Source organism: Ambystoma mexicanum, chromosome 4p, assembly GCF_040938575.1.
Source record: "Ambystoma mexicanum isolate Mex_15411 chromosome 4p, UKY_AmexF1_1, whole genome shotgun sequence".
NCBI classification, from domain to species: domain Eukaryota; kingdom Metazoa; phylum Chordata; class Amphibia; order Caudata; family Ambystomatidae; genus Ambystoma; species Ambystoma mexicanum.
The window spans coordinates 89,623,998-89,648,104 of record NC_090927.1 but is presented as its reverse complement, the minus strand read 5'-3'; positions in this window follow the sequence as shown (position 1 = coordinate 89,648,104).

The following is a 24,107-nucleotide window of genomic DNA, read 5'->3' as shown; positions in this document are numbered from 1 at the left end:
ACAAGGCCGGTAGCTGTCGCTTGCAGAAACTATTGCACTGCAGTACAGATGGGGAGAAATGACACACGAGGAGGGACACAAGGCCGGTAGCTGTCGCTTGCAGAAACTATTGCACTGCAGTACAGATGGGGAGAAATGACACACGAGGAGGGACACAAGGCCGGTAGCTGTCGCTTGCAGAAACTATTGCACTGCAGTACAGATGGGGAGAAATGACACACGAGGAGGGACACAAGGCCGGTAGCTGTCGCTTGCAGAAACTATTGCACTGCAGTACAGATGGGGAGAAATGACACACGAGGAGGGACACAAGGCCGGTAGCTGTCGCTTGCAGAAACTATTGCACTGCAGTACAGATGGGGAGAAATGACACACGAGGAGGGACACAAGGCCGGTAGCTGTCGCTTGCAGAAAGTATTGCACTGCAGTACAGATGGGGAGAAATGACACACGAGGAGGGACACAAGGCCGGTAGCTGTCGCTTGCAGAAAGTATTGCACTGCAGTACAGATGGGGAGAAATGACACACGAGGAGGGACACAAGGCCGGTAGCTGTCGCTTGCAGAAACTATTGCACTGCAGTACAGAGGGGGAGAAATGACACACGAGGAGGGACACAAGGCCGGTAGCTGTCGCTTGCAGAAAGAATTGCACTGCAGTACAGAGGGGGAGAAATGACACACGAGGAGGGACACAAGGCCGGTAGCTGTCGCTTGCAGAAAGTATTGCACTGCAGTACAGAGGGGGAGAAATGACACACGAGGAGGGACACAAGGCCGGTAGCTGTCGCTTGCAGAAAGTATTGCACTGCAGTACAGAGGGGGAGAAATGACACACGAGGAGGGACACAAGGCCGGTAGCTGTCGCTTGCAGAAAGTATTGCACTGCAGTACAGAGGGGGAGAAATGACACACGAGGAGGGACACAAGGCCGGTAGCTGTCGCTTGCAGAAAGTATTGCACTGCAGTACAGAGGGGGAGAAATGACACACGAGGAGGGACACAAGGCCGGTAGCTGTCGCTTGCAGAAAGTATTGCACTGCAGTACAGAGGGGGAGAAATGACACACGAGGAGGGACACAAGGCCGGTAGCTGTCGCTTGCAGAAAGTATTGCACTGCAGTACAGAGGGGGAGAAATGACACACGAGGAGGGACACAAGGCCGGTAGCTGTCGCTTCCAGAGAGTATTGCACTGCAGTACAGAGGGGGAGAAATGACACACGAGGAGGGACACAAGGCCGGTAGCTGTCGCTTGCAGAAACTATTGCACTGCAGTACAGAGGGGGAGAAATGACACACGAGGAGGGACACAAGGCCGGTAGCTGTCGCTTGCAGAAACTATTGCACTGCAGTACAGATGGGGAGAAATGACACACGAGGAGGGACACAAGGCCGGTAGCTGGCGCTTGCAGAAACTATTGCACTGCAGTACAGATGGGGAGAAATGACACACGAGGAGGGACACAAGGCCGGTAGCTGTCGCTTGCAGACACTATTGCACTGCAGTACAGAAGGGGAGAAATGACACACGAGGAGGGACACAAGGCCGGTAGCTGTCGCTTGCAGAAACTATTGCACTGCAGTACAGATGGGGAGAAATGACACACGAGGAGGGACACAAGGCCGGTAGCTGTCGCTTGCAGAAACTATTGCACTGCAGTACAGATGGGGAGAAATGACACACGAGGAGGGACACAAGGCCGGTAGCTGTCGCTTGCAGAAACTATTGCACTGCAGTACAGATGGGGAGAAATGACACACGAGGAGGGACACAAGGCCGGTAGCTGTCGCTTGCAGAAACTATTGCACTGCAGTACAGATGGGGGGAAATGACACACGAGGAGGGACACAAGGCCGGTAGCTGTCGCTTGCAGAAACTATTGCACTGCAGTACAGATGGGGAGAAATGACACACGAGGAGGGACACAAGGCCGGTAGCTGTCGCTTGCAGAAACTATTGCACTGCAGTACAGATGGGGAGAAATGACACACGAGCAGGGACACAAGGCCGTTAGCTGTCGCTTGCAGAAACTATGGCACTGCAGTACAGATGGGGAGAAATGAAACACGAGCAGGGACACAAGGCCGGTAGCTGTGCTTGCAGAAACTATTGCACTGCAGTACAGATGGGGAGAAATGACACACGAGGAGGGACACAAGGCCGGTAGCTGGGCTTGCAGAAACTATTGCACTGCAGTACAGATGGGGAGAAATGACACACGAGGAGGGACACAAGGCCGGTAGCTTTCGCTTGCAGAAACTATTGCACTGCAGTACAGATGGGGAGAAATGACACACGAGGAGGGACACAAGGCCGGTAGCTGTCCCTTGCAGAAACTATTGCACTGCAGTACAGATGGGGAGAAATGACACACGAGGAGGGACACAAGGCCGGTAGCTGTCCCTTGCAGAAACTATTGCACTGCAGTACAGATAGGGAGAAATGACACATGAGCAGGGACACAAGGCTGGTAGGGACACAAGGCTGGTAGGTGCTGTTTGTTTATTTGCCTACCCATTACCTGCCCAAGGCCATGCCGATCCCTATGGACATTCCCATCCAATTCCTGCACCTCCCTGCCCAAAACACCTCCTCATGGAAACTCTTTGTGCTCGCTTTAATAAACCCATACTATCAAACATTGCACTCAAAGTGCTTGACAGTGTTTTTTCAAAGCATTCTTCTGAGTGTTAATGACTTACTTTGAATTGCGAACCCTCTACTGGTGTAATACAAATGTCTTAAGCAGGTGTGCCTTCAGCCACTCGATTTATAAGCCCTACACTTGTCCTTCACTGAAGTCCTGTTAAAAACAAGCATTGGCAAAGTCAACCGTTTTGGCTTGTGTATAGGTTTTAGGCATTTGCCAGGCACTGCTATTAGATGCCCAGGTACTGACACCATTTTTCACCCGCTACTATCAATGGGCAGATAATAGCACTATGACAGTGCCTGGCAAAAGCCTTTCCCATGCCTACACACAAGTCCAAACTGTTGGCATTGCCAGTGCTTGTTATAGGTGCTGCCACTTAAATTGGGTTTAATATTTAAGCAGTGGGCTTTTGAGGAAGAGGCACCATGAAAGCGTGAGTACGTCTTTGCAGAAGCTGCTGCGATGCCGGGCATAGGCAGTGCTTTAAGTGGGTCGGGGCTTGCTGGGGCTGGACCCTGGCAGTCTCCAAAAAGTGGGGCTGAGCCGGGCCCTGCCAGGGCCCCTGGTCCCACCACGCCATGGCAGGACGCATTATCCCGCCACGGCCGCAGCCGCGACGGGAGATGCGCCCTCCATGTTAGGCAAGCAGACAGAAGTGCCAGCCAGCCACAGCGTCGCTGAGGCTGGCTGGCACTTCTGTCAGTCACTGTAATTTCCTCTGATGACCGCTCATCTGAGGGGTCATCAGAGAAGTTACAGTTCCTTTGTTTGCCCTCGCCAGGTCACTGACCCTCAGCGAACCCGCGGGCTCCATGATCTAATATGCAGATTAGATCACAGAGCCCACGGGTACGCAGAGGGTGAAAGATGCCTTGGGCTCTGTGATCTAGAGATTACCGAGCCCGAGGCGCCTTTCTCCTTTGGCAAATCTTTGTAAAAGATGCCTTGAATTGTGTACGTTTCAAGCCATCTGTTATAAACGTAGAAATATTTCTATGTTTATAACAGACGGCTTGAAACGTACACAATTCAAGGCATCTTTTATAAAGCTTTGTCGACGAACAAAGCCACCTTGGGTTTTGTCCGTTCTCAACGCTTTATAAAAGATGGCTTGAATTGTGTACGTTTCAAGCCATCTTTTATGAACATAGAAACATGTTACAAATGTCTATGTTTATTAAAGGTAGCTTGAAAAGTACACAAACCATAGTAAGGTAAGCACACAAGTGTGCTTAACTTACTATGGTTTGTGCACTTTCAAGCCACCTTTTATAAACATAGAAATATGTAACATTGCTATGTTTATAAAAGAAGGCTTGAAAAATACACATACCATAGTAGTACGCATACAAATATATAAATGCTCACATACATTTATATATTTGTTTGCACACCTTACTATGATTTGTGCACTTTTTAGGCCACGCCCACAATGGATGCCACGCCCCCAAATGAGGGCCCCCCTCAATTTCTTACCCCACTTAAAGCACTGGGCATAGGTCATAGGTCAGTCCACTACATCCGGGCTGAGTTACGCTGGAGTCCTAAGTCCACCACCCAACACTCTGCAAGCTGCCACCTCAGCGCAGGAAGAGGTAAGAGCGAGCTCCATCGACTGGAAGAACATCATCGTGAAGATTGCAGCTTTTGTTGCAGGGTTTAACATCGACCCGCCATGACGACGGTGGCACAGCTCATCCTGAGCCTATTCCAGGGCGAAAAGACGAATCAACATGCCATCTAAACCAAGCTGAGCCATCGTGATGTGGAATGCCAACGGTATTCAGAAGAAGACAGACAAACTCCTTCACCTGATGTAAACGAGAAAGGTGAGTGCTGCTTTGCTTTCAGAAACCCACCTGCAAGGAAACCAGAAGCTGAGCCTGGCGAACCACAGAGTGCACCGGACCTACCGACCTACAGGAGCCAAAGGAGGGGGGAACAGCAGTGATAGTGAAGACGACGATCAACCACCATGAGATTGCACTCCCACCCCTCAGAAGCATTGAAGCCACTGGAGTGCAAGTCAAGACTGCAACAGGACCAGTCCGACTGCTAGCAACCTACTGCCCCCCGAAAGCAAAGCTGGATCTCCGAGACCTGGATGCCTTGCTGGATTTCGACGGGTCCAACAATCTTCGGCTGAGACCTCAACGCAAAACACTGATGCTGGAACTCCAGGACTGCCAACCCGAGGGGACGGACACTGCTGGCGTATTCCAGGAAGAACGATTGTGTGGTAGCAGGCCCGACTGAGCCCACGCACTACCCAGGTGTAGCAAGTCACAACCCAGATGTGCTGGACATCGTGCTACTGAAGAACCTGCAACACTCTGTGGAGCTGGAAACACTGGTGGAGGTGACGTCGGACCACAACCCAGTAGCAATCACTGTGGGAGATGAGATGGAACCCTACCAGCAGGCCAAGAAGTACAACTTCAGAAGAGCTGACTGGAGCCGCTTCAAGGAAGAGCTGAACAGCAAGGTCACACTAACCCCACTGAGCACCAAGGAAGATATTGACAGGGCTGTGGAAGACTTCACGACAGTAGTCCAGGAGGCAATCAAGAGCAGCGTTCCGAAGCAGAAGACAACCAGATGTTCCATCTACGACCTACCGAGAGTCATCCAGCAGCCAATCACTGACAAGAATCGGGCCCGATGCCAGTGGCAGAAGTTCTGCACACCTGACCTCCTGCAGAAGTACAACACGCTCACAAGACTCCTGCGGGAACATATCCGACAGCACCGTGGAGAGAAGTGGGAGGCTGCAACAGCCAAGCTGAAGGAGGCGGACAACTCAGTGTGGAGAATGACTCGTCGCCTGACTGGGAAGATGGAGCCAAGCCCACCAATCCAGGGACGAACCCACCTTGCATGCAGCAAGAAGGACAAGGCAGAGGTCCTTGCCGAGACACTGGAGGCTTCGTTCACCCCGAACAAGGTAAGTAGGCTCTTAGATAGAGTGGAGGAAGCAGTTGAGAAGTATCTTGCAGAAAACCGAACCGGGCTGGGAGCAGAAGACATCAAGGAGTGCACAAGCTCTGAGGTAGCAGGACTTGCAGAAAAGCTGTCGAACGGCAAGGCACCAGAGAGCGACGGAATAACCAACCTGGCAATCAAGAACCTCCCACCAGCATCAATGGAACACCTCACAGAGGTCTTCAATGCATGCATGAGGCTCCAGCACTTCCGAGTTCCTGGAAAGAAGCAAGGGTCATCACTTTCCCAAAGGCCTGCAAACCTCTGAGGGATCCAGCGAACTACCGCCCCATCAGCCTGCTCTCTGGATTATCAAAGCTCCTGGAGAAGGTCCTCCTCGCTCGACTCAGCGACTTCACCTCCGAAAGAAATCTACTAGCAAAGGAACAGTTTGGATTTCGAAAGGAGCATGCAACGACTCATCAGCTACTGAGAGTGGTGGACACCATCAGCCACGGATTCAACATCAAGAAGTCCACAGGAATAGTCTTCCTGGATGTCGCCAAAGCATTCGACCGAGTCTGGCACAAGGGACTGCTGCACAAGATGATTGACCTGGGATTTCCGAACTACCTGGTGAAGACGATAGCAAGCTACCTGGGAGGCTGCAGCTTCCATGCCGCCTTGCGGTCTGAGATGTCCCCATCACATCCCATCCGAGCAGGCGTGCCACAGGGATCGAACCTCGGACCCTTCCTGTTCAACCTCTTCACCAACGACATCCCGACAGATCTCCACAAAACCGACCTGGCGCTGTATGCAGACGATGTTGCGGTCATCTCCCAGTCATTCAGCGAAAAGGAAGTGGCAAAGAACCTGCAAGCTTCATTGGATACCATTGCGAAGTGGTACAGCGACTGGCGGATAGAACTCAACACAAGCAAGACAACCGCAACGCTGTTCACCAGAAAGAAGATCAAGGAGCACCCACACATCAGCCTCAACGGGGAGACCATCAAATGGGAAAGCAGCAGCCGCTACCTCGGTGTGACCCTGGACGGCAAACTCAACTGGGAAAGCCACATCGAGAATACTCAGCAGAAGGCAACAGGAAAGATGGCAGCGCTGTACCCACTTCTGAAGAGCAAGTCCATGCCCCTCTGGACAAAGATCAACGTCTACAAGGCAGTCATCAGACCAACCCTGACGTATGCCTCCCCAGCATGGATGACCTGCCATGAGCGACACCGGAAGAGTCTTCAGATAGTCCAGAACAAGGCCCTGCGGATATTGTCTGGAGCTCCAATCTTCACACGGATAGCAGACCTTCACAGAGACCTGGACATCGAGATGTTGGATGAACATCTAGCGAAGCTGAGTAAGAACTTCTGCCAAGGACTGGATCAGAACCCGGACCCTCTGATCAGAAGACTCACTGCCACCACTGCAAACCCCTTCGACCGCTACCCGCGGCCCATCACTGCGTAGACCCTGTGAAACCAGCTCTACTGTGACAAGACCACACAGACCAAGAATACAAACCCACAACTACATTCTCTCGCCGAGAAGATTGAGTAATGAGGCTCAAGCCTCGGTGTCCAAAATCACTGCTGATGGATAAAAATCTATCAGCTAGAAGAAGAACAAGCGCTCATAGGTCAGTCCATTACAGGCATTTGATCACAGTGGGGCTGCAGTGATGCTTGAAAAGGGGTCGATTAGCTCAACCTTGCGTTATTTGGAACCGCCATAGATTATTATCTAACCATTGGCTCAGCGCGAGACGACTTTTTTCGGAGAATAAAAGGAAGCTACCTTTTATTGCGAATGGAAGTCCTGGCATTCGAGCATTTAGGCGCGAGCCGCCCGGCGCCTGGCGCTCTGGCACGGCTCTTTTGCCACAGGTCCCCAGTCTGCACCCCTGTTGGCAGCAGCTAGCAGGGCACAGGGACCTAGAGGCGCTTAGTTTCCACACACCATTCGTTATGAATACATTTCCCCATGGTGCAGGGAGGAAGACTCGTGTTCTCTCCTCCACGCCTCCTGCGTGCACAGTCTTATGCCTGCTGTGCCACCGTTGGGGGTGGGGGCGGGTCTCTTGATGGGCCCTCTTTGGGTGGATCAAGCTGTTAACGCGCCAGAACCATCATGCAGACTGTATGCGATGCTCACAGGTAGGGGCGCGTCGTGTCATGCGTCGTGTCTAATTGCTGTGTCTACTGCCCCTCCCCCAGCCTTCAAGCTACTGTCTGTGATGATGTCTACACGTGCAGACAGGTCATGTCTCGGCCCATTCTTTCACGTGTGCGCTGCATGCATGGCCGTCCTTTCCGTATAGAGTAGAAAGCTGCTCCCTACCTCCGGACGCAACGCAAGCTCCTCTGCCCACCCCCACCCCCACCCCCCCCCAGATCCAAAGCCACGTGCCCTGCCCAAGCAAAGAGCCTTCCTTTCCTTGGCAATGGAGTGACGCCCCCTCCCGGAAGCTGCTTCCCAGACACTTCATACGAGCTTCAAACCCCAGCCCTTTCCCTTCTGACTGAAGCAGCGGCAGGACGAGTCCTCGCGAGTCTTTCTGCAGCAACGCCGGTGCAGGACATATTTATTTATTTTATTTCATCGTGCGTTTATTTGTAAGGCAAGAAAGCGTGTTTCCAAGCGCCAAGAGAGCAGGCAAGGGAACATGAGAACAAAAGGCAAATAGATTAAGAATGATGAGCAAGATTTCAAAAAGTTGTGCACAACCACTAAACATTGTTTAGCCGTGTGGCTTCAGTGCCAGGCCCTGAAGATAGGAGACCCTGGTTCCAATGTCACCGCTTCCAGATGTTTTAAGCGGCTGACTACAGCTACATTGCATGTTCTGTACATATATAGCAGGTCTATGCGCTCATTTGCTGCTAGCAGCCTGTGAACGTGTGGCATTTGCTGGAGAAAACCCTGAGCAAATCGCCAGCACTCCTTAGGTGCGGTGCCAGGATGATTTGGCGCAGCTGCACCAAAAACACGGAGCAGGACGCATTGGCGCGGCCAGTTCGGCGCGGGAACCTTTCACTGCCGGTATGTTTTGGCGGGAGGGGAGGGAGTCCGACAAATGGACAATTCTGCAGATGTGTTTGTGAGCGGTCCCCGGGATGAAGGCTCACAACACCAGCACAGGAGGAGGCAGGAAGACCCTTCGCAGCTGGCTTGCTCAAACCTCTTGGCGCATGTTTCTGAAATAAGGCGCATGGACTTGGACTGCACGTTCCGCGTGAGGGGAGAAAGCGGTGCGCCTTGACGCCCGGAGCCTGTGAGCCAGCGCTGTAAACTTCGCCCAGTATCGGGAGGGGATGGCAGGGACCGGCAGCCCTAGAGCCCTGGGCAAGAAAGGGCGTTTGTGGCCGCAGAGCTGGGGGGGGGGGGGCTGGAATCACTCCTTCCTCCACCCTCCCTTGTAGTCAGGAAAAGCCGGGATGGGACTCTGCTCTGTGCCAGAAACCCCCACACAGAAAGCAAGGCCCTCGCACTGCCAGTCTAATGCTTTGGGACATTGCTGGACGCAGGGGGGCGCTCTACTGGCTCTGAGCAATCGCGTTGCAGATTGCCAAAGGCAGGTGCTTCTGCTTTTGGCGCATAACGTACAATGCCCTGAATGGGGAAACGATGGGCACCGTTTAAGCACCCGCCGAATGCAGCAAGCGTTCTATTCCAGGGAGCAGGACCAACGCAATGGCCTGAGTATTTACCCCCAATCGGCATTACGTCCCGGCCATCCCTCATACGCAGTCCTTCCCATTTAAGCCAGAACCCGGACGAAAGGGCAATTACGCTTTAAGTCCTACATTGTAAAGGCAGTCCAGGAAACTTTACACAGAAGAGTGCCACGTTACGTGGACATCCATCAGCGTAGCGGCAAGAGCAGATTTGTTAAGCAATCAAACATTACAGCGCCTGGAGACTGCCTTTGGGTGGTAGCAGTGGCGGTATACAACATAACGTATGTTCACCGGAGTGGTTAGAAGTCTTTCGCCAAACAGCAATATACTGAGAGTATCATTCCCAAAGCAAGGCCCCCAGTTGGTGTCGTGAGATGGGGCCTGGGAGGTTCTGATGCCCCAGAGGTTTTTTTTGGGCTGACGGCAGGTGTGCCCATTTTTCAGCCAGCGGTCATTGAGACCTACCATTTTTACAATGACTATTTTTCAGTGAACCAGGGCGGAAGGGGGCGGGGCTGCTGCATTTAACATCCCAGATATCACAATTCTATTCCAGTATTCATCATTGAAAAAGCCTCCAGCTAGAACCCCCCAGTTTGGCATCTGGGGCTGCTAAGATTGAAAGGTGCACATCTTTTATTCCCGAAAAGATCACACATGGGGGAAATAGCTACTTTAGACATGAGGCAGTCGGGTTGATGTGCTGATGGGAAGCTCCGTTATCGATCCTTCAAGGTAGTACGTCTCCTTTTGCCTTCTGAGCTGGGCTCCCTTGCCTAAACCAGGCCTCCATCATAGGGGGTCTGCCGGCGAGCGTGACATCCACGCGTGTACCTGCTGAAGGCTCTTGGTATAGAAACGTGTCTCTAGACTACCTGGTGACAGGACGTATGTTTTCTCGGGGTAGCTCTCTAATGAGTAAAAAGGTGCACAGCCCCGTCGAGGAGCGCGGTATTACCTCCTATAGTGCCTGGAAACAGGCTGCCTTTACTTTGGTTGGTTTTAGCCGAGCAGGTGGGCTACTGCGAGCAGGGGCCATGCCCCTCACCCACACACAGATGGAATTCAACCTATTTTGATCCTCAAGGTTCGGATCGCGACTGAAAATGCAGTTCTTTGACCAATAGTTGCTTAGTGTTTCGTTCGTGTGCTACAATGTTTAGCGCGAAGAGGCAGCCCCAGTCCGTAGCGTGTACAAAATATGTGAGCGCCCCCGAAACATTCCATATCAGATGGGCCGGCGTACTGTGTTGTCCAACTTGCCTGGTACAGACGATTGTCGCCCCCATCCTCACCCATTACAGCAATTGCACAGGGCCTAGGATATTCCCACACCCATTACTGCAGGGAGTGAGGAGTGGAACCCAGCGCTGCGGGCGTCATGTGGTGGGGCAGGTGAGGCTGTCCTAGAGATGCCTGCAGGGAGTGAGGAGTGGAACCCAGCGCTGCGGGCGTCATGTGATGGGGCAGGTGAGGCTGTCCTAGAGATGCCTGCAGGGAGTGAGGAGTGTAACCCAGCGCTGCGGGCGCCATGTGGTGGGGCAGGTGAGGCTGTCCTAGAGATGCCTGCAGGGAGTGAGGAGTGGAACCCAGCGCTGCGGGCGTCATGTGGTGGGGCAGGTGAGGCTGTCCTAGAGATGCATGCAGGGAGTGAGGAGTGGAACCCAGCGCTGCGCGCGTCATGTGGCGGGCCAGGTGAGACTGTCCTAGAGATGAATGCAGGGAGTGAGGAGTGGAACCCAGTGCCGTGGGCGTCATGTGTTGGGGCAGATGAGGCTGTCCTATAGATGCCTGCAGGGAGTGAGGAGTGGAACCCAGCGCTGCTGGCGTCATGTTGTGGGGCGGTGAGGCTGTTCTAGAGATGAATGCAGGGAGTGAGGAGTGGAACCCAGCGCCGTGGGCGTCATGTTGTGGGGCAGGTGAGGCTGTCCTAGAGATGAATGCAGGGAGTGAGGAGTGGAACCCAGCGCTGCTGGCGTCATGTGGCGGGGCAGGTGAGACTGTCCTAGAGATGAATGCAGGGAGTGAGGAGTGGAACCCAGCGCTGCTGGCGTCATGTGGCGGGGCAGATGAGGCTGTCCTAGAGATGCCTGCATGGAGTGAGGAGTTGGAATCCAGTGCTGCGGGCGTCAAGTGGTGGAGCAGAGGAGGCTGTCCTAGAGATGTGTGCAGGGAGTGAGGAGTGGAGCCCAGCACTGTGGGCGTCTTTGGTGGGGCAGGTGAGGCGTCATGTGGTGGGGCATGTGAGGCTGTACTAAAGATGCGTGCAGGGAGTGAGGAGTGGAACCCAGCGCTGCTGGCATCATGTGGTGGGGCAGGTGAGGCTGTCCTAGAGATGAATGCAGGGAGTGAGGAGTGGAACCCAGTGCCGTGGGCGTCATGTGTTGGGGCAGATGAGGCTGTCCTATAGATGCCTGCAGGAAGTGAGGAGTGGAACCCAGCGCTGCTGGCGTCATGTTGTGGGGCAGGTGAGGCTGTTCTAGAGATGAATGCAGGGAGTGAGGAGTGGAACCCAGCGCCGTGGGCGTCATGTTGTGGGGCAGGTGAGGCTGTCCTAGAGATGAATGCAGGGAGTGAGGAGTGGAACCCAGCGCTGCTGGCGTCATGTGGCGGGGCAGGTGAGACTGTCCTAGAGATGAATGCAGGGAGTGAGGAGTGGAACCCAGCGCTGCTGGCGTCATGTGGCGGGGCAGATGAGGCTGTCCTAGAGATGCCTGCATGGAGTGAGGAGTGGAACCCAGTGCTGCGGGCGTCAAGTGGTGGAGCAGAGGAGGCTGTCCTAGAGATATGTGCAGGGAGTGAGGAGTGGAGCCCAGCACTGTGGGCGTCTTTGGTGGGGCAGGTGAGGCGTCATGTGGTGGGGCATGTGAGGCTGTACTAAAGATGCGTGCAGGGAGTGAGGAGTGGAACCCAGCGCTGCTGGCATCATGTGGTGGGGCAGGTGAGGCTGTCCTAGAGATGCGTGCAGGGAGTGAGGAGTGGAACCCAGCGCTGCGGGCGTCATGTGGGAGAGCAGAGGAGACTGTCCTAGAGATGCGTGCAGGGAGTGAGGAGTGGAACCCAGCACTGGGGGCGTCATGTGGTGGGGCAGATGAGACTATTCTAGAGATGCGTGCAGGGAGTGAGGAGTGGAACCCAGCGCTGCTGGCGTCATGTGGCGGGGCAGGTGAGGCTGTCCTATAGATGCCTGCAGGGAGTGAGGAGAGGAACCCAGCGCTGCGGGCGTCATGTGGTGGGGCAGGTGAGACTGTCCTAGAGATGCGTGCAGGGAGTGAGGAGTGGAACCCAGCGCTGCGGGCGTCATGTGGGGGAGCAGAGGAGACTGTCCTAGAGATGCGTGCAGGGAGTGAGTAGTGGAACCCAGCACTGGGGGCGTCATGTGGTGGGGCAGATGAGACTGTCCTAGAGATGCGTGCAGGGAGTGAGGAGTGGAACCCAGCGCTGCGGGCGTCATGTGGGGGAGCAGAGGAGACTGTCCTAGAGATGCGTTTAGGGAGTGAGGAGTGGAACCCAGCACTGAGGGCGTCATGTGGTGGGGCAGATGAGACTATTCTAGAGATGCGTGCAGGGAGTGAGGAGTGGAACCCAGCGCTGCTGGCGTCATGTGGCGGGGCAGGTGAGGCTGTACTAGAGATGCGTGCAGGGAGTGAGGAGTGGAACCCAGCGCTGCGGGCGTCATGTGGGGGAGCAGAGGAGACTGTCCTAGAGATGCGTGCAGGGAGTGAGGAGTGGAACCCAGCACTGGGGGCGTCATGTGGTGGGGCAGATGAGACTATTCTAGAGATGCGTGCAGGGAGTGAGGAGTGGAACCCAGCGCTGCTGGCGTCATGTGGCGGGGCAGGTGAGGCTGTACTAAAGATGCGTGCATGGAGTGAGGAGAGGGACCCAGCGCTGCTGGCATCATGTGGTGGGGCAGGTGAGGCTGTCCTAGAGATGCATGCTGGGAGTGAGGAGTGGAACCCAGCGCTGCGGGCGTCATGTGGTGGGGCAGGTGAGACACAGAGTTCCATGACGTTGTTTTTCTTGGCGAAGGAAACACTTAGAATGCTGAAAATTCATCTGTGAACTCACTAGCATTATTGTTTCTCTGGCCTCAGGTCTAGTGCTTCTAAATGAGACCTTTTTGTAAAAATCATCAAACGTATGAATTTACTGAAAAAAGTGAAAAAGAATGTGAATTTTGTATAAAAGTGATTTTGCATTTTATTTTCACCAGATTAAGGTTTTCTTTTGCTCAGAATCATGTTAGGCTTTGGGCCAGTATGTGTTTATGATTTTCCATCTATCATCAAAAAAATCCGTTGGAGGGCGCAAGCATCACATATGATGCTCTCTGAAAAAATACACCCTAAACATTTTTTTACAAGCAAAGTGGGGTTCAAAAACCAGAAATAGAGCTGTGGGGCAAAAGCGAAGCGTGGAGGGCAAGCTGAAGCAACCGCGTAGCCCTCAGGACTGCCCATGCATGAAACATTGAACACTGCTTTCAGCACATGCACAGCCTCGGGACAATGGTGGCGCCCAGGTGAACGGAACCCTGTGGGGTACCGGAGCAGGAATATAGCCAACGTGGGTACAGGCACCTGCACGTGATCCTGCGAGCCCCCAGAGGCTGCGCAGGATGTCAGGTAAGTGGCGTGACATCGTGCCTTGCAGGGCACACTTTTCATGCTAGTATGGCATGGCTTTGCCTCAGTTGTGTGGTTTGGGGCTGGAAGCCGGAGGTTGTTGGATAGTTTAGTTGTGGTAGCCTTTGTTCAGTGGCTGTTGTCTATCACTTTGTGGTAGAGTAAAGGTAGTGGCATTTTATTATGCAGATTGTCCCACTGGCTGAGGACGTTTACTTGGTTTGTGCAGGAGCGTTGTTGGAAGGAATTGTTTTGGAAGCTGCGATATGTACAGGTGGTTGAGTGTGTATGCATGTCTCTTTCTTCTTGGGTGTTTGTTTGTTTATTTTATTTATAACGCACACCTGACCCAAAGGTAATTGGGTGCTGGTAAAACATTAATGGTTATATGGCATATAAACAGTTAAGGTGAGGTTACAACAGGAGATATATACATATTATACAGTCATAGCATTGGGTCATAGTAATAGTACAGGGGATGTATGAGCAAATTATGCAGTCCCACCATAGGGTCGATGGTGGCTAATAGCTGTGGCGTTTATGTTTTGATGAGTAACCATGTGATAACATGGCTTCTGAATTTGTCAAATACTTGAATAGATTGAATGTTCTGAGGGAGAGTTGGTGATTCTGTTGGACACTTTCCATGAAAACCTGTCTTGGGATATGGAGGGGCTTGAAAGTTGAGTGCTTTGTGAGTGAGGCAGATGGTTTTTAGATCAGAGAGAGCCACTTGTGTTGCCTTCTGGTTTCTGATATGTGCTCTCTTTTGGAAATATTTAGCGCTGCTCTAAGTGCATTGTTTTGCATGATCTGCAATATATTTAAGATGGCTTTATTGGCACCTAGGTAGAGACTGTTACAGTAATCCAGTTTGGATTGTATGAGCGCTCTCGCCAATGTAAGGCAACTGGTGGGAGATAGTAGAGATCTGCAGGCTCTGATCAGCTTGCCGGTGTAGGCAGTGGCAGATGAGGTCATGTTCACCTGTTTGGTTAAATTAGACTGGGCATCGAAGTAAAAACCTAATGTTTTTACATGTTTGGCTACGGGTATACTATTCCCTTCGATAAGGATGCTTGTGTAGCGAGGACTTAGTTTAAGAAGGTTGTTAGGTGAGCCAACTAGGAGCAATGCTATCTTATCATCATTCAGGCAGAGGCCATGTGTGGCCATCCATGCCTGAATGATGATGTAGACTTCATCGATCCGAGCGACGTCTATATCATAAGTTCCTGATAGGGGTATGAGTATCTGGGTGTTATCTGCATAGTTTGTGTAGGTGACACCCAGACAGTCCAGTTTGTCAAATAGTGGCTTTGTAAAAATGTTGCTAAGCCCTGAGGTGCAAAGGGCTGTAATCTCACTGTTTGGCTGTGGCGAGGGGAACTGACCTACGAGGAACATCTTTTTGTAGGAGAAAAGGCAGTGGACTGAGAGCTTGGAGGTGCGTGTGCCTGTACCTTTAACTTTCTGTGCTGGTCATCTAGTCACCTGACTGCACACCTGGTACTTAAGGCCGCCTTCCACGCCCGTGTAGCGCTAAGCCCTGAGGTGCAAAGGGCTGTAATCTCACTGTTTGGCGAGTGGGCGACGTGGTCTAGTTGATCTATTTCCAGATTTCCATACTGCAGCCCAAAGGAATCCATTCAAATGGATGGTCCACAGCAAACATCAAGGACAAGAGCGCAATTAAAACGCTTGGGTAAGCAAGGGGAGACTCAAACAAAACGTAAAAGACAAATTCTGGTGAGCCACTATACCTCGTGTAGCTCCGTACTGGATTTAAGTATGGAGTGTAGCGCATGTGACCCCCAGGCTGTTATTGTTGATGAGGTCTCGGGATGTGCGATCGGCGATGTGCGATCGAGTGCACTCGTGGCTTTGCAGGAGGTTAGGGATGGGAGTGATGCGGCGCTCCCGAGAGGTATGGAACACCTGGAAATCAGTGGCTGCAACATTGTATTTACTGCCGAAGTGGGAGCCGAGGGGTGTTCCCCGGTGGGGGAGGTGATTCCGGAGTGTTCGCCGCAGCGTGAGGATGGAGCGGCTGCTTTGGTCTCCCCGCCGTCAGAGCGGCCTGAGAGTGTGGGGTGGAGCCAGTCACCTGTGTGGTGCCGCGTGATGACGTGGCGGAGAAGTCCTCGAAGGGGGAGGCTGCAGCCCCAGTCGAGGAGGAAGGCTCCTCGCAGAGCTTGGCGGAACCGCGCTGCGACAGCTGCTTGGAGTTGCCCACCGTCCAGCAGGGTCTGCATGCAGGCCTTCATTCTGTGCCGTCAGTGAAACAGCAAATGAAGAATGCGTAAATGGGCGAACGCATGAAAGCCAGGTAAGCTCCAGTGATTTGCAAGCAACTTTGGAGGTTCCGGATCGCCATGAGACAGGCGACTCCGGGCATGTTGAGGATGAGGTGTTCACCGCTGTGCCCTTCGGTGAATGCAGGTAGAGAGCACACCGTGGTTAGCACAGAGGATAGACCAGTAGTGTCTCTTGAAATGGTGGTGCCGGAGTACACTTCAGATCAGCCATGTGGTGTAGGTGTACAGATGATTTCAGGAGGGGGATATTATGCTGAGCGAAGGAACTCCTTAGAGGTGGTCTCATCTGTCCTGCAAAACCTAATTGAGCTGAACAAAGCTCGTGCTGATAAACTAATGCCAGATTCCATTCCGGAACTAAGAGGGGCGCATAAAATACCTCAGAAGAGACAGTGGCATGAGTTAACAGACGCAAACTGTGATTCTTGGGGTGTTGGTTTCTACAAGCATGCTATAACAGCAGAGGCTGAGACATCTGAGGAGTCCTCCCAGTCTTCTGTGGGAAAAGTGGCTGAATCCCAGAAAAGGCTGGCTAACCCTCCCAATGAAGACCAGGGTATAAGGTTGAGTCGGCCAAACCAGCAGCCGCATAAATCACATAGTGAGGATTCAACAGATGACTCTTCATCAGAAGACTCTTCTCTTGTGGAACGTCCGTTTCCTAAAATCCGACAGAAGCGTTATGCCTCAAGGTATGCTGCACAGGAGTCAAGGTCAAAAGACAATGGGAGCGAGGCAGCACCTTGTGTGCATGTCCCCACTAACGAGTTATTTTCATCACTGACCGCTGCCATGGCAATATCACTAACGCCGTTTACCAAATTGTATGAAGCAATAAACGACAACGTGAAAGATCTGTCAACACTAATTGCACTCATGAACTCAAAGGTATTGCAATTAGAAGCTTTGCATAATGGTCAGAGAAATGTGCAAGAAAACGTCAACCAGAAACTGTTGATTGGCCTCACTGCAGTCAAGGAAGCAAAACACAACGACATGATTGATAAGAAATTATTTGCAGAAGTAGCAAGGGAAGCGCTTGCTCTCTTTCACAAGCCACATAGCAAAATAGGTGGCTACCCACCAGGAGGCTGTGCAGTTCTGCCGATGCCACGGTCAGAGCAGTCGGCGGCCCTTGACTTACCGCAAGAGAGTGTTTCAGCTGCAGAGTTAGTAGCATCTGAAAGGCAAACTAGCCAGCACGATCTGATCCAGGATGCAAAGATCGTAAGTACAAAAAATTCACTCAAGTGGTCGAGTGAGCCCCCTGAAATAGTAGACAAGGGGATTCACCAACAGGTGGTAAGCGAGGTAGTTGAGCCATGGACAGATGGTGCCCAGGTCAATGAAGGGAGCGAACCTGATAGCACGCTAGTGACCTCTTTTCACTCTGCGTTCTTACAAGCAAGAAGCGCGGCAAATTTGGGTCAAACAGGCTGCCAAAGTGCATCAGGGTCAAGTTTGCCGCTGCCTGTGTCTGAAGTGTGTACAGGTCTTACAAGAGATGCTGCCGAGGGGCCAAAATCTGTGGCCTTGTTTCCCATCTTTGGCAGTACTGATGCTGCCCCTCAAGTAAATGTGGAAAGTAAGAGAGCTAAACCCCGACAAGCCAAGAAGCAAAAAAACATGCCGAGTCGTAAATTGTACAAACAAAGAGGTGCCCGCAAATTTCTACGCAATATTAATGTGCTGCAGATAGTGGATGAAGCCATTTCCACTCGCCTGAATCCTGTGGCAAATAGGGATCAAGGCAGCAACGTATGCCCAGAATCGAGGCCCAGCTCTTCGGAAGAAGGTGTCAGCCAGATGACTGAAGATGAGAAGGTGGTCCAGGACGAGTTGATGAATTTGTCGGTCTACGAAGATGGCGAAGACATTGTAGGCTGCTCGGCGCCGAGTGGGATTACTGTCCCTTATAATCAGAAGGTGGCGCTGAAGGGACAGAACGTAGATGTGGCTATGATGAATCCAACCTCGTGCAATCCATCAGAGAGACCTGACCAGTCGAGCGAAGTACCTGGAGTGGAGCATGGAAGAAGCTGCATTATAATCTTGCCTGAAGTGGTGGGGATAAAGGAGGACCAGACTGTTTGTCTGAGTCCGGTGTTTTACACCTTACAGGAAAAAGAGAAGTTATCCAGTGTTCTACAAAGTCACCCTTCAATGAAGAATGCACCAGTGGAAAAGGACAGTTTTAAGTCTAATTCAAGCCCTCGGTCTGCAGCCAGTCGAGGTCTGAGTAATGGTGCCCCAGCTCAGCCATTAGTGTTGGAAGAAAGAATGATCTGCACTAAAGGGCAAGCAGCTGTGCACTCTATGCCCCACGCCTTAACGATTAAATTGATGTTGGAGAGAGTGGAGTCACGAGATAAACTAATCTTGAATCGTACCAACGTTGTAAAGATTGCTCCATCATATCCTGCGTTTATGTTCAGTAGGATCTAAGGACATACAAATTGTGGAATTCCCCGATGAATTGTGCTAAGACAAGGTTATTCTACACATTGAATCCAATATTATCGCCAACGCAGTCTTAGAGGCAGGGGAAGACCTTCTGTCCATGGGCTTTGACATTTACAAAATAATGGAAAAGGTCCTTGAGAAAAAATGCGAAAACATTGGTGCCATAGGAACCAGGTTAATACCACAAGAGGACTTCCAGTACACAACAACGAGGAAGCAGCAAACAGAGAGTAGAAGATCAATCTCGTCAGTGCAAAATAGTAGAATGGACTTAGGTCCCAAGAGGGTACAACCATGTGGCGAGGCTAACAAGAGATTGGAGTCTGATCAAGAAGTGAGTGTCAAACTGAGGCCCCTCGACAAAATTCAAATTACATGTAATAATGGAAGCCGCCTGGACGAAAGTGTGCCTAGTTCAGGAGGTGCCCCGGGGGATCTGAAAACACACAGGATTGGAAATGGCTGGCCAAATCATTGAATGAAAAAGCTCAAAGCTAACATCCACTGAGTGGTAATTCACAAATGTGCACGTTTGCGTCATGGAACACTCAAGGCTTTCTTCATTTGTTAAACACTGATTGGCTGCAAGATTTACATCTGGTCTGCCTCCAAGAAACATGGATGAGTGAGATGCCATTCACCTCGGAGTATGAATGTGCCTTAAATCCAGCAATCAAGGCAGTGAAGGGGCGCCCGATGGCCGGCTTGTTAACCATGATTAAACGGTCATCAGGTTACCGCCTGTTAAAATCAACTAACTTTACTTCTTATATTCAAGTTTCGGAGATTGGCAAAAAGAACTACATAGGGAGGGAGACAGAAGTAATTCAAGTGATCAATCTGTACTGGAACCATCAACGTACGGGAACCTATCCCTTCATCGACCAACTAACGACGATCATCGACAACTTGCTGGGCTTGAATAAAAGAGGTGGAATCATTGTTTGTGGCAACCTAAATATTGATTTCACCAAGTCTGTTAACCCGGAGAAAGACCAACTTGCGGAAGATTGGTTGGAAGAGCTAAATGCAAGAGGTTTTACAATGTTGAATGGAAACACGCAAGGCGATATCCCAGCGAGAGCAACGTGGCACCGAGAAGGTCAAGCGTCAACTATTGGCTACATTTTTACAACTAATGACCTGCATGCCAGGATAACCTCTTTCAATATTGTACCCATGAAAACCAGTGACCACGATATGTTGCAGTTAAAACTTCAAGTCGCTGACACTGACCAAGCTTGCAAGTGGGTACCCAAGGTGTTGGTTCAATCAAATCGCCTAAGATTAAGACTGCAGGAACATGAGGTGTTAACGCTCTATAATCAATTTAAGGGCCTGCCGGAGGAGTTAGAATACGCCTCATTACTGCAACAATTTAAGGCTAAAAACATTGGTCTGAAACAATTGTCGTTCCAGAAGACTCACCCTTTGATCTATCAGTGATGCAACGTAAGCGTTTGATGCGTGCCGAGATACGACAAAATAACCAAGGCCCGGTGATGGAAAGGAAGCCGAAAAATAGAGCTACCAAGCAAGCCTATAAGAACTGGTTAAAAAGTCATAAATACCAACTTCACCAAAATGATGCTGAGGCTATGATGAAAACCCTCTCGAACAAGAACAGCAGTGAGTTTTGGCGCCAAATTAACAGATTGGAAACATCACAAGAAGCTCTACAAAGATGCTTGGTCTCCGAGGTAGAGTGGGTTAAACACTTTACGACCCTATATAACAAAAACTCGACCAATGAACCCTTAAAGGTGGTGAAGTCTTCATCATGGGAGTTGCACTTCTCAAAAGAGGAAATTCATGAAATTATTGTGAAAGCAAAAAACTAGAATTTCACAATTAAGCAACTCCCAGATCTCTGGGCAGACTTGTGCCTTGACTTGTTTGAGAAAATCAATTTGCAGCAGCAAACACCAGCGTCTTGGAAAACAGGGATAATTGTCCCAATTTTTAAGAAAGGTAACAGAACATCTCCCAAAAACTACCAGCCAATAGCCCTGCTAGACGTCTTAGGCAAGATCTATGCTTCAGTCCTACAAAAAAAACTAATTACCTGGGCCCATTCTGCAAACAGAATTGACGAAAGACAGGCAGGTTTTGTAAAATATGTGGGCTGTTCCTTGAACCTACTTATTTTAAACCTGCTAAAGATGGAAGCGCTATGAACGAACACTGCAGTTTATCTTGCCTTTGTGGACTTCTCTTGCGCTTTTGACATGGTTGATAGAGAGTTGCTATGGAATAAGTTAAGATCGTGGGGCTGCCCTGTTGGGTTGCTGCAGGCTATCAAAGAGCTACATACAGATACGTCAATCTCTATCCGCCTGGATGAAATGGGTACCCTGTCGTCGCAGATTCTGACACATAAGGCGGTGAAACAGGGATGCCCGTTGGCTGCAGCAATATTCAGTTTATTTATCTCAGACATCGGCGAGTCGATAAACGCGGTGCGGTCTTTTCCACCTAAACTTCACCTTTCCAAGATAAGTTGGATTCTATACGCTGATGACTTAGGTATTTTAGACGTAACCCTGATTGGGTTACAAAGAAAATTGGAAGCAGTCCAGGAGTATGTGGCTATGAACAACCTGAAAATCAACGTAGCTAAGAGCGAAATTCTGGTGATGCACAACATGAGGAACAAACAAAAGGCAAAAGGTCTGAAGTTCGCATGGAGGTTGGGTCCCGAGACGCTTCGCATTACAAATAGTGTAAAGTATCTGGGTATGACATTAAATGCCAGCATTTGCGACGCCACCCTGGGTGCATGATTCAAAAAGGAAATGCGGTCAACTTGCAAACCAGGCACTAATTCTGCATAAAAGGTTTGGTAAATTCGCCTTGCAACCCTTGAGAAATTTTTATGAACTGAAAGTTGCACCAATACTAACATTGGGTGCAGAGAATGCGTTGGGATGTTCATCTAACCATTGGTCTTCGTTAGAACATGTGTTCTGGACCAAAGCCTTAAGTCTTCCTCCAGGTATTTCAACTGCGTGTATAAGATATGAACTGGCTTTGATCTCTTTGCACGCACGGATTAGTTGGAATTTACTGGCACTATATCGAAAAACCAGACCTGAAGAGGGAATTTTGCAATTTCCTGTATTATACAACATACCATCCGATGGAAGTGATATTGCTTCCTTGTGGGTAAAACGTTGTAAAGATCTACTGCTGGAATATGATATCAGTGTGGAAACACTCCAAACAAACCCCTTAGCTGCAAAAACCAAGATTTGGCGAACAGATTGGGAAGTAACAAGTAATGAGAGATCTGCCGCCAGAGCTATGCGAAATTCCCCGGTTGAGTCTAGAGGATTTAATGTGCTGCAAAATTACCAGCAGCGATTTCCGAATCCTGGAGCGCGGAGACTGTTTCTGTTGTTTCGTTTAAACGCTCTACAAACCAAGGATCAGTCCAGTCAGTGGGCGTGTAATGCAGACATAAATCTCTGGTGCAGATTCTGTAAGAGCGGATCGGAATCGCTTAAACATCTGGTTTTGTTTTGCCCAAAATTGAGGGATGAGCGAACTGTCCACTTGGCACGCTGGAATGAAGACCATCCGGCGCTGGATGCGGACGACTGTTGGGGGCGAATGTGGAATGGCACCGATACGAAGCTAATATTGCCCTTGACATCTTTCTTAGCACGTATTGAAGAAAAGCTAAAGGCCTGGCAAGAAAAATAGAAAGTGAGACTGAGTCGTAAGTAGAATGACCAGGGTCGTTTAAATGAATCGGCCTAAGAAGATGGGGTGGTGTGGTAAAGAACGTGTGGTATGTGGATTGGAGATTTGTGATTTGTCATTCGTGAAACGTTTTAAAGGTTTGTGTTTTAAACCAATAAAATAAAAAAAATAAAAAAAAAAATGTTGTACAAAGTGGGCAAAATGCAGGATCCTTGAGGGACTCCGCAGGTGATGGGAATGGGATCGGCAGCTGCTGAGGGTGAGAATACACGCATTGTTCTGTTTGCAAGGAAAGATTGGATCCATGTAACTGCAGAGCTGGAGAAATGAGCTGCTGATGATAAGTGTTCGCAAAGTATTGTATGGTCCACCAGATCAAAAGCCGCTGAGAGGTCCAGTAGGAGTAGGATGGCCATGTTGCCATTATCTTTCAGTTCATCGATCTGGCTTTTAAGGTCAACAAGGGTGGTTTCTGTGCCATGCTGAGGTCTGAAGCCAGATTGCCAGATACCGAGTAATTTGTGAGTTTCAAGATAGTCTTGAATTTGCAGATAGGCAATTCTATCCAAGATTTTCAATAAACAGGGGACTGTTGTAATAGGTCTACAGTTAGTGGGTATAGTCTTGTCGAGGGTCTGTTTCTTTAGTAGCGGTAGAACCCAGGACTGTTTTAGGTTGCTTGGGGCAGAGTTACTAGAGAAGGAGGAGTTTATGGGTTTAGTGATGAACGGGGCTAGGTCTCTAGCTGCGTCTTTTAGAATCTGAGCCGGACAGCTATCGCCCTTACAATTAGAGGGTTTAAGAGAGGCAATGATTTTTTGAACTTCCGGTATGGTGACTTCTTTAAACATGAAGCCTGAATTAATGTGTGCGGTAGAGGGTGGTGCAGGAGTGTTGACTGCAAGTTGTGACCCTTTGTCAGCTATTTTGGTCTGAAGTCCATTCATTTTGTTGGATAGGGCATTTTGTATACTGGTGCACCAGGCCTTATCCTTGGTGCATGTGTCTGGCGGGGGTTGGGGTTCTCTAGTTCTCTTCGGATGTTGAATCATTCTTTAGTGCTGGAGCTGGCTTGGGCAATTCTGTCATTGTAGGTTTCTTTTTTAGTCTGAGGTTTCTTGTTTTTGTATGTGGAAGTGATGATGGCAAGGTTTGTTTTATTTTCAGGTGTGGGGGATTTCCAGCGAGATTCCATTTTTCTTTTTTCAGTACAGAGTAATTTTAGTTGTGGAGTAAACCACAAGTTAAGGTGGGCTTTGGGTTTACTTTTACGTAATCTTAGTGGGGCAATAGCATCAATGGCTTTGGTCATAGTCTCATTATAAGTGGTAATCAGTGTGTTGGGATCAATGGTGTCTGGTAGGGCATTGAGTAAGGGGACTATCATAGGAATTAGGGTTTCTACTGTTTACATTTGTTCCTTGTGAGGCAGGGGGGAGCAAAAATAGGCTTTTTCTTTTCCAGGTTGTTCATGTTCATTTAAATGGTGATAAGGTGGTGGTCTGACCATACTAGAGGAGTAGAATCTAATAGGGTGATGTTGCAATTAAGAGCCGCTACCCAATCAAGTATCCTACCCGTTGCATGGGTGGGTTTGGTGCTAATTTGGGTATAGCCTTGTTCTGATAGTGCAGAGGCTGGAGAGATGGCATATGGATCACTAGTGTCATTATAACCAAGGTTAAAGTCTCCTAGAATAATGTTTTGCACCATAGGTTT